The sequence below is a fragment of the Oreochromis niloticus genome, linkage group LG13, assembly GCF_001858045.2.
Source record: "Oreochromis niloticus isolate F11D_XX linkage group LG13, O_niloticus_UMD_NMBU, whole genome shotgun sequence".
Classification (NCBI taxonomy): domain Eukaryota; kingdom Metazoa; phylum Chordata; class Actinopteri; order Cichliformes; family Cichlidae; genus Oreochromis; species Oreochromis niloticus.
In genome coordinates, this window is record NC_031978.2 from 2,252,039 (window position 1) to 2,262,283 (window position 10,245).

Genomic DNA, 10,245 nt, shown 5'->3' on the forward strand with positions numbered 1-10,245 from the left:
CAAAAATAAGAATTCTCAGCTTTCTGAGGGGGTAAGGGGAAGATTTTTCTTGTCTTTTTTAGAAATAAATAAAGCTTAAAAAATCATGTGAAATGAAAATCCAACATTAACAACATTGTTTTATTATTATTAGTTACAAGATTTTAGATATACATCTTTGCATTTCAAAATGCAATATAATGCAATAAGAAATGCAAAAATATGTAACATAATTTGTCGTTTTTTTTTAAAAAAAAGGTATTTAACAGACTGTTAGTTAACGTTGTTTTTATTTGCTGTCATTTAATTTCTTTGACATAATTTCCGGCTCTTTGTTGCTGTGCTGGCGGCCTCCGCTCAGCAGGGGGCGCAGTCAGCCTCCGGCCCGTTTCACTGACCCCTGCCTTCAGGAACAACAACACGACCTGTCGCTACCCGATCCGTACCGGAAACCCGATCGGTACCCCGCATGCGCAAATCTTACGTCACTTCCTCTGTTTGCCAACATTGCGACATTCTGGGCGTTTATCAATATGCGTGTCGCTACCCGATCCGTACCGGAAACCCGATCGGTACCCCGCATGCGCAAATCTTACGTCACTTCCTCTCTTTGCCAGCATTGCGACATTCAATATATTTGAATGATACAGTTAGCGCCCAGTTAGCTCCTAGCATTTAAGATAAGATGGCCTTTATTAGTCCCACAGGTGGGAAATTTGTTTTGTTACAGCAAAAGTGCAAAGTTATGTAGCAGAAATTAGAAAACACTGGAATGCAATAAAATACAATAAAATAAAATAAAATACTATATACAATAGAATAAAATAGAATAGAATAATATATACAATAGAATAAAATAGAAATACAAATACTATATACAACTGAGTAGGAAAATACAAAAACAACTTCGTCAGAAGAAGAATTGCACGTATAGCAGTCTTATTGCACATGTGTGGGTTTGTGTGTTTGATCAGCTGCAAAAGTCTAAATTGTAGAGTCTGACAGCAGTGGGGAGGAAAGACCTGCGAAATCTCTCCGTCCCACACCGTGGGTGCCGCAGTCTCCCACTGAAGGAGCTGCTCAGTGCTGTCACAGTCTCATGCATGGGGTGGGAGATGTTGTCCAACAGGGATGACAGCTTAGCCACCATTCTCCTGTCACTCACCACCTCCACTGGGTCCAGAGGGCATCCTAGAACAGAGCTGGCCCTTCGGATCAGCCTGTTCAGTCTCTTCCTGTCCCCAGCAGAGATGCTGCCCCCCCAGCAGACCACACCATAAAAGATGGCTGAGGCCACCACAGAGTCATAGAAGGTCTTCAGGAGTGGGCCCTCCACTCCAAACGACCTGAGTCTCCGAAGCAGGTACAGCCTGCTCTGCCCTTCCTGTAGAGGGCGTCTGAGTTATGAGTCCAACAACATTTCTCAACAGCTCTGCCTCCTTTTCGACTACCGGGACATTTAAACAATGGATAATCCGTATACAAACAGATTCGTGCTTTTCTCCTCAACAGACAGCGTCCCCCGATTGAACAAAAGCTCCGTAAAATAATAAGAATGGCGCCTAATTACAGACTTAATAATACAGACTTTGTAATAGGTCACGTGAAGATTCATCAGCCAGATTAAGTGTTTACTGACAATTGACAGTGATAGCGGACATCATCATCACTATTCCAATCAATCCTCTCCACACAGACAAGCATAAACACACTTGACTATCGCTAAATCAAATTTAACACGCATTTGAAATGACGCTAATTCAGTTTATAACAGGGTTCATTCGCTCGGTCAGCAGGTGGCGGTATCCTCGTACACTGGGGAGTGAACTGCCATTAAACGAACAGAAGAAGAAGAAAACATCTGCACATGCGCGGTACGGATCGGGTAGACCCGATTTGTACGGTCGGACTGTGCACATGCGCAGTAAGGATCGGGGAGTCCTGATCCGTAACTATCTTTTTATTTTTCGTTTTTGTCTACATTGTACTGAAATGCTTCATTATTGCAAACATTTGAAGATATACTTATTATTCTTAACATCTTAACAGATACTCTGACCCGTAACTATCGTAAAACGCTTCGACCGGAAGTAGACACCTTTCGCGCATGCGGGGTACCGATCGGGTTTCCGGTACAGATCGGGTAGTGACAATGCGTACTCAGTGTTGCCAACTTAGCGACTTTGTCGCTATATTTAGCGAGTTTTCGGACCCCCTTAGCGACTTTTTTTCTAAAAAGCGACTAGCGACAAATCTGCCGACTTTTTCTGGTGTTATCGGAGACTTATTTCTGACGACTTTTTGACGTGAAAGCGCGTATCGCTCCTACTCTCAACAAGCACCGGGTGCTGCCGTGGGCACCTCGCCCGTGCCAAAGCGCTCACAGGCGAAGGATAGTCCTCGCGCTGCTGCTATCAGGGTAGTAGATGTTCACACCTGTGTGTCCAAACTGCAAGTGAATCGCGCATGAGCGAAGCCGCTGCTCCCGCACTGACTGTAACGCAGTCAGTTCTTCTTTTACTGTTATGCTGTTTTGTGGATCACAAGGTTTAAAACTACTTATAAACACACACACACAAAGAAAGTAACTCCACCAGAGTGCCTATTTCGGGTCACTTTTGCCGGTCCAAGCCCGGATAAAGGTGCAGGGTTGGAATTGTGACATTAAAAAAACATAATTGCTAAAAGAAATTTATTTTGTAGTTCTAAATAAATTCTAAATGCATTTATGGTATTTTTTACTCACTTTACGTCTCTTCCACGATGTTATTTCTCTCTCCAACAACGTAAGTTACAATTACATTAGCATGACCAATTATGCAAATTAGGCGATGACGTCATTTGGCGACTTCTAGCGAGTTTTAGGACAGCCAATAGCGATTTTCCTCACTGAGGAGTTGGCAACACTGTGCGTACTTATATAAAAACACTGACAGCTCAATATCTACCTCAGTCACTCTCCCTGATCCAGCTGAGTCACCAATAGGAAAAATCTGCTTTTCACAGGAACTTGGTAACAGCAATAAGAGAATACGTAGTTTATTCCAAGAAGATGTCGTCTCTCTCCCATATGTAATATCTTACTGGAACCGATATGTTCCAGATATCAAGTGGAAGACAGTCTGGATGATCCCCCATAAATATTTGATTGTAAATAAGGTGAAGGAAGTCTCATTTAAAATTCTGCATAAATGTTATCCAGCCAGTCACTACATGGTAAAATTTAAAAGAGACATAAATACTAACTGTACTTTCTGTGGGGATCATCCAGAAACTGTGACACATCTTTTTTGGTACTGTTCTTTTACACAGAGATTCTGGAAGGAATTTAGCAGGTTTGTTGTTGTCCATATTTTAAGGGAATTTTCTTTACGATGGGAAAATGTTTTATTCTGTTTCTTTAAGTTCCCCAAGAAGAATGATAAATGTTTTTTTATGATAAATTTGTTAATACTTTTAGCTAAATTTTTTATCCATAAATGTAAGTTTACAAACAAAACACCATTTTTCTGTCATTTTTTTAAGGATGTGGAAATGTATATACAATCAATGGGCGTTTATCAATATGCGTACTTGTGCGTACTTGCGTTCTCGTGTACTCGTGATACGTCATCAGTTGGAGACCAAGTACTGTTCCAATTCGAAGTACGCATCACACCGAGAACGCGAAAAAGTCCCGGATGTGTTCTCGATCCGCCCGTTTTATCGAGCATGCATCGGTGTAGACTTGGGACAGCTATATATCCCAGAATGCATTTCGTCCAAAACTCAACAGCGGACTCCCGGCACATCGCCCCCCCCTCCCCTCCCCGCCCGCTCGCGGACTTCTCTCTACTCAGGTTAAAGAAACCCCAGCAGCTGTCTATAGTATTGAGTGTCCACTAGAATAGAAATAAAAGCGTTCTAACATCTCACCTGCTTGTTTTTATTAAGGTATGTACACGTATGTACATGTACACTATTTTTATTAATAGAGGTTTCACTACTGAGGTTAAAAATGATATATAAGTCACTTAGATCACTTCTAAATGTTAATGTTTGGTTTATTTCAGTGTTTTATTTGTTCCTAAGTAAACCGGTTTGGCTGTGATTAAAGTTAAGCTTTATAACATGTTACTCACAGTTAAACTAAGAGGGGACGGCAGTAAAAACTCCGGACCTGTGACATCATCACGTACGCTGGTGTTCCGACTGTAGAAATCACGAGTCCGTGCTCGCGTACTTGAGAATTGAGAAACATCCCACGAGTCCGTGCTCGCGTTCTCGGCGGGTACGTACTCCCGTGCGTTCTCGGCGAGTACGTACTCACCGAGCACGCCAGTACGTACTCGCGTACTTGGGCATTGATAAACGGCCAATATCAGACTCTACCAACAAAAAGGCTCTCAAAACAATATATATCTGTGAATTTTTGCGTGTATTCTTGTAACTTTTTACCCCTGGCTTTGTGTGTTCATGTTCTGTTGTTTTGTATACTTCATCTGTTCGTATGTTGTATACTCATTGTTTGTTAAATAAAGTTTAAAAAAAAAAAAAAAATGCGTACTTGTGCGTACTTGCGTTCTCGTGTACTCGTGATACGTCATCAGTCGGAGACCAAGTACTGTTCCAATTCGAAGTACGCATCACGCCGAGAACGCGAAAAAGTCCCGGATGTGTTCTCGCTCCGCCCGTTTTATCGAGCATGCATCGGTGTAGACTTGGGACAGCTAAATATCCCAGAATGCATTTCGTCCAAAACTTTTTTTTTTTTTTTTTTTTTTTTTTTTTTTATTTGCACAAAATATAATGTACAACAATTATGGCAATCTCTACAAAGATTCAGTTTTTCCAACATGAGATAGTATCAGAACAGGCTGAATTCCAACATATAGAAGAAGGATAATAAACAGGAAGTACAAACAACAACAAATAAATAAATAAAATAAAAACAAACCCCAAACAGAAAAAACATAAAATAAGTTATACCTTAGGGGTTTTCTAACAGATCTAGTTCAACAATCATATGATTCAAATCCAGAGCTTGTTTTTTGTCCATAAATTTAACAGATGAGAAAAAGAGGCAGAGTTCTTTGTGAAAAGTAAAAAAAGACGGCTTTGTTTTCAGAAAACGACATTTGTGAATGAAGAATTTGCCCATAATAATTATTACATTTAAAACATTTTCAAGCTTCTTTTCTTTTCTTAGAGAACCGAACATAATATCATTTTTAGAAAATTCAAGTAAGTTTGGGATCTTAGGGAAGAGCCAGTAGTGCACATCGTTCCACAGGGCTTTACAGAATATACAATCATAAAATAAATGTTCTGTTGATTCAATATCCCCATTACAAAAAGAGCAACAATTATCATCAATAGCGAAGCGACGTCTGAGAAATTCTTTGGAAGGGTAAACACCAGAGAGGATTTTGTAGTGGACCTCCTTAGCTTTGGGAGGAATGGGAAGTTTTAGGTAATTTTTTCTGATCTCTTTCTTTTGATCACCGGAGAACAGATGTGAGATGGAATTTGGATTGGATCTATAAGGGAAAAAAACATTAGTAAATAATTCCCTAATTTGGGAGTTTTTTAGACTGTTAGCTGTAATGTTATGCCCATTTACCAACAGTTCAGGGAGATCAGGGGATCTATAGTCAGGGTTTTGAAAAAGATTATATGCTGTACATAGAATGTTTTGAGGGATAGCCTTAGTAATTTTTTGAAATTCTTTGTTATTTATTTGCAAATCATAATTGGCGGTAAAATCTTCTAATAAAATTTTACCTCTATCATTTAACAAGTGCATCACTGACCAGATGCCCTTATCGTACCATTTTTCCATAAAGATTGATTTGTTTCCAACTTTTATGTAACGACAGTTCCACATGGGAGTGTTGTGTGGGCTATAGTTATGTTTGTATATTAATTTCCAGTATAATAAAACTTGCTGGTGAAAGGAAGAGAGCTTTATGGGGAGTTTTTTTATGTCAAAGTCACATCTAAGTAAAAGATTAATTCCGCCTAGATCTGAGAATATTTTGCTTGGAATGTGAAACCAAAGGCTATTTTGACTTCTTAAAAAAGACCTAAGCCAATTTATTTTTAGGGTGCCGTTTAAGCTGTCAAATTCAATAGCTTGCAAACCTCCATCTTCAAAACGTTTGACTAAATTACCTTGCCTAATATAGTGGGTTTTGCGTTTCCATATAAAATCAAAGTTTAGCTGGTTAATAGCTTTGATTGCTGATTTAGGCACTCCTACCGCATATGCAGGGTATACTAGCCTGGAGATACTTTCCATTTTGGTAAGAAAAATTCTACCTAGAATCGATAAGTCTCTCTGAGCCCAGTTATTTAAATGAGTTCTACAGATTTTAATTTTCTCCCAAATATTAAGGTTATCTAAATCATTCTTATTTTTGGTTATATACACACCCAAATATTTGACAGTGGATTTAACAGGAATATTAAAAGTGTTAGAAATAGTACAATCATTTAAGGGTAAGATCTCACATTTGTTTAAGTTCAGCTTTAACCCTGAAGCTTTCGAGAAAGTTTCAATAATCTGCAGGATTTTGGGGATTTCATTCAGGTTATTTAGGAAAATAGTTGTATCATCGGCTAACTGGCTGATAGAGAGCTCTTTACCCAGGATAGATATCTTACCAAACTCAGCATTTTTAATCAGTATGGAAAGCATTTCTGTTGCTGCGATAAACAACAATGGCGAGATTGGACATCCTTGTTTTATTCCTCTGCAAATCCTAAATCTTTGTGAGGTGCCACGTGGAAGACACACTGAACTGTTAGTATCTCTATACAGTAATTTGATTAAATTAATGAAGTTACCCCCAAAACCGAACAAATCAAGGGCTTGAAACATAAATTCATGCTCTATCATGTCGAAGGCTTTGTAAAAATCTAAAAAAAGGACAAAACCTTGGTTTTCAATTAGGTAGTTGTAGTCAATCAAGTCCAAAATAAGGCGGATATTATTATGGATTGAGCGGCCTTTTATAAATCCAGACTGAGAGTCAGAAATAATTTGAGTTATGCCCGATCTTAATCTGTTTGCAAAAATATGTGTTAGAAGTTTATAATCATTATTTAATAGAGTAATTGGTCTTAAATTATCAAGAAGAGTCGGATCTTTCCCAGGTTTTGGTATGAGTGTAATTACCCCTTGTTTCATAGTGTGTGTGAGAGACCCATTTTCTAAAATTTCTGTAAGCATACCAAACACAAGGGTTCTAATATGAACCCAAAAATGTTTGTAAAAGTTACTGGTCAAACCATCACAACCTGGTGCTTTATCTTTGGGTAAAGCACTTAATGCTCTATCTAACTCTTCAATGGTAATTTTGCCCTCACAGGTCTTTTTAAAATTTTCATCAATTTTAGGAATCAGGTGTTTGATAGATTGAAAAAATGTCTCAGCCAATGGTCTAGAGTATGAAGAGGAGTACAAATTACTGTAAAAGGTAAAAATTTCTTTAGATATTAATTGAGGGTCAGTGCATAGCCGACTATCAATTTGTAGACTATTTATAGCATTTCTCTCCTGTCTTATCTTTTCTAATCTACAGAAATATGCTGTACTTTTTTCGCCATCCTCGATCCACTTGGCTCGGGATCTCAGATATGCTCCTTTGGCCTTTTTAGTATAAATATCATCTAAAGAAGACTGTAGAATACTTCTACGTTGTTTGTCATTATCATTAAAAAAGGGTTTCGAGCAGATGTGATTAAGTTCTCTGATAATTTCAGTTTCTTTTTGCTTATTCTGATGAGCTATTATTTTACTGTGTTTAATTGAGATTTGACGTACTTTAAACTTAAAGAATTCCCATTTTTCTGTGTAAGAACTTATGTTTTCATTAGTTGAAATAAGTTCTAGTTGTCGAAGTATTTCGTTACTGAAATTTTCATTGGTAAGCAGGGATGAGTTAAACTTCCAGTAACCTTTATTATAAGAGTTTTTAAGTTGAGGAGTGACACTGAAATGTATCACACAGTGGTCGGTTAAAGGCGCAGCTGAGACACCCACATCTACACTATTCTGCATTAAGCTGTCTGAGATTAGCCAGAAGTCGATACGCGATTTAGCCGAACCATCAGGCTTGAACCACGAAAAGGACTGAACAAGTGGGTTTGCTAATCTCCAAGGATCTATTAGGTTGAGATTTAGACAGAAGTTGTGTAAAAATGAATTTATATGATGGGAATGGAATTTAGAGGGTGATCTATCAAGCCATTCGTCATAAACCATATTGAAATCTCCACCTAATATAAGATTGTTTGTGGAGTATTTGTGAGATAGATCTTTTAGGTGATTGGTAATCTCAGTAAATAAGAGTTTGTTCTGAGCTACATTGTTGTAACCATAAACATTACATAGAATCAAAAAGCTATTATCCACTTTGAGCACACAAATTAGCCAATGGCCCAGACTGTCTTTCCTATGAGTTTCAATTTTATTACGAAAGTTTTTAAATAGTAAGGCTACCCCAGCTGATTTGTTAGTACCATGACAAAGAATTATTCTTTCCCCCCACTGACTAGACCAAAAATTTTCATCTGCCTCCACAGAGTGTGTTTCTTGTAGCAGTATACAGCTCGCATTTACATTTTTACAGAACAAAAATATTGATTTTCTTTTAACACTGTCTCTTAAGCCCCTGGTATTTAAAGACACACAGTTAAAATTTGAACTAAGGAATGACATAAAAGGGAAGTGAGAAAGCAAAATAGAAAGGTTGATTGTACTTCAAGTACCCAGATAAATGTAGAACTCTATAAAATTGGGAGCACTTAATCCCTTAAAACTGAATTCACAAAGTGCAAACGACCTCTATGAAAAATCATTATAGTAACGTACCAAATAGGTAATATAAACAGTAAGTATTGAACCTGCCTATTTAAAACTTTTGGCAATCTTATAATTTGGTTAAAGAACATGGCCTAAATAGAATTGTTAGCAAAACACAATGTACTCATAGAGTGATATGCTGACTGGTTATTTTGAATAGTTCGACAGTCACCCAGGGAATACCCGAACTCCGTTGATGTAACCGGCGTGCCCTCGGTAGTAGACGTTCTTCCCTTCAGCTCTGGCTCGCTCCATTTTGGGCCAAACTGCAGCTCTTGCCTCCCGGTCTAGTTTGCAGAAATCTTGCTTGAAGTAGACGCCTAGCTCCTTGCACACCTGGGAATCCTTGGTCAGTTTCCAGAAAGCGTCTCGGTAGTGCCTCATGGTGAACTGAACTATTATTTGTCGATGTCTACCCGCTTCTTTTTTCCCTAGACGATGGACGGTATCCACAGCGTTGCCCAGTGAGGAGGCCCAATGTGGCGCGATCTTAGCCAAGATGTCAATAACTTCTTTGCGGGTATCTTCGTCATTTTTTTCTTTCCAGCCTTGGATTTTCAAGTTCCAGCGACGCATGTATCGTTCTAGCTCCAACATTCTCTCTTTCAGCTCTGCGTTTTCTTTGTTAAGAGCAGGAATGTCTTTTTCCAAACCAGACAGTTTAGCCTTACAGTCTTTTATATCGGCTGCGTTCATTTCAGCTAGCTTGGCAATGTTAGCCACCATTATCATGTTGTTACTTAGCTGCACACCGAAGTCATCGATCTTGTTTGTTAGCTTGTTAATGGCTTCTATTATGGAGCTGCTGGTTTCCACGCTTTGGGATACAGTACCTTTGCTAGGTGGTGGGGGTGCTTTGGTGGGCGTAGGTGGAGTTTTTCTTTTGACTGACGGTGTTGAAATCTCCATTGCATATTCGTGGTCAGAGGATGCGGAGCTCTTGGAGGCTACCGCTGGCTTAGCTGAAGTTTCTGCTTTTTCCCGCGTCATCTTCTTCTTCTTTAAATGGCAGATTGGGTCCGTTCAAAAGGTTTTAAGAGGTGAATCTAGTCCTTAAAAATTATAGGCAAAAACAGCAACCTATTTGGAATTCAAAAGTAGAGGTCCAAACAAGTCCACCGGGATTAGTGCACGACGGCTTAAAAAAGGTTGCCTGCCCCGACAGCCATCTTGCCGGTCCCCCCTCGTCCAAAACTCAACAGCGGACTCCCGGCACATCGTTTTCACCCCCCCCCCAACCCGCTCGCGGACTTCTCACTACTCAGGTTAAAGAAACCCCAGCAGCTGTCTATAGTATTGAGTGTCCACTAAAATAGAAATAAAAGCGTTCTAACATCTCACCTGCTTGTTTTTATTAAGGTATGTACACGTATGTACATGTACACTATTTTTATTAATAGAGGTTTCACTACTGAAGT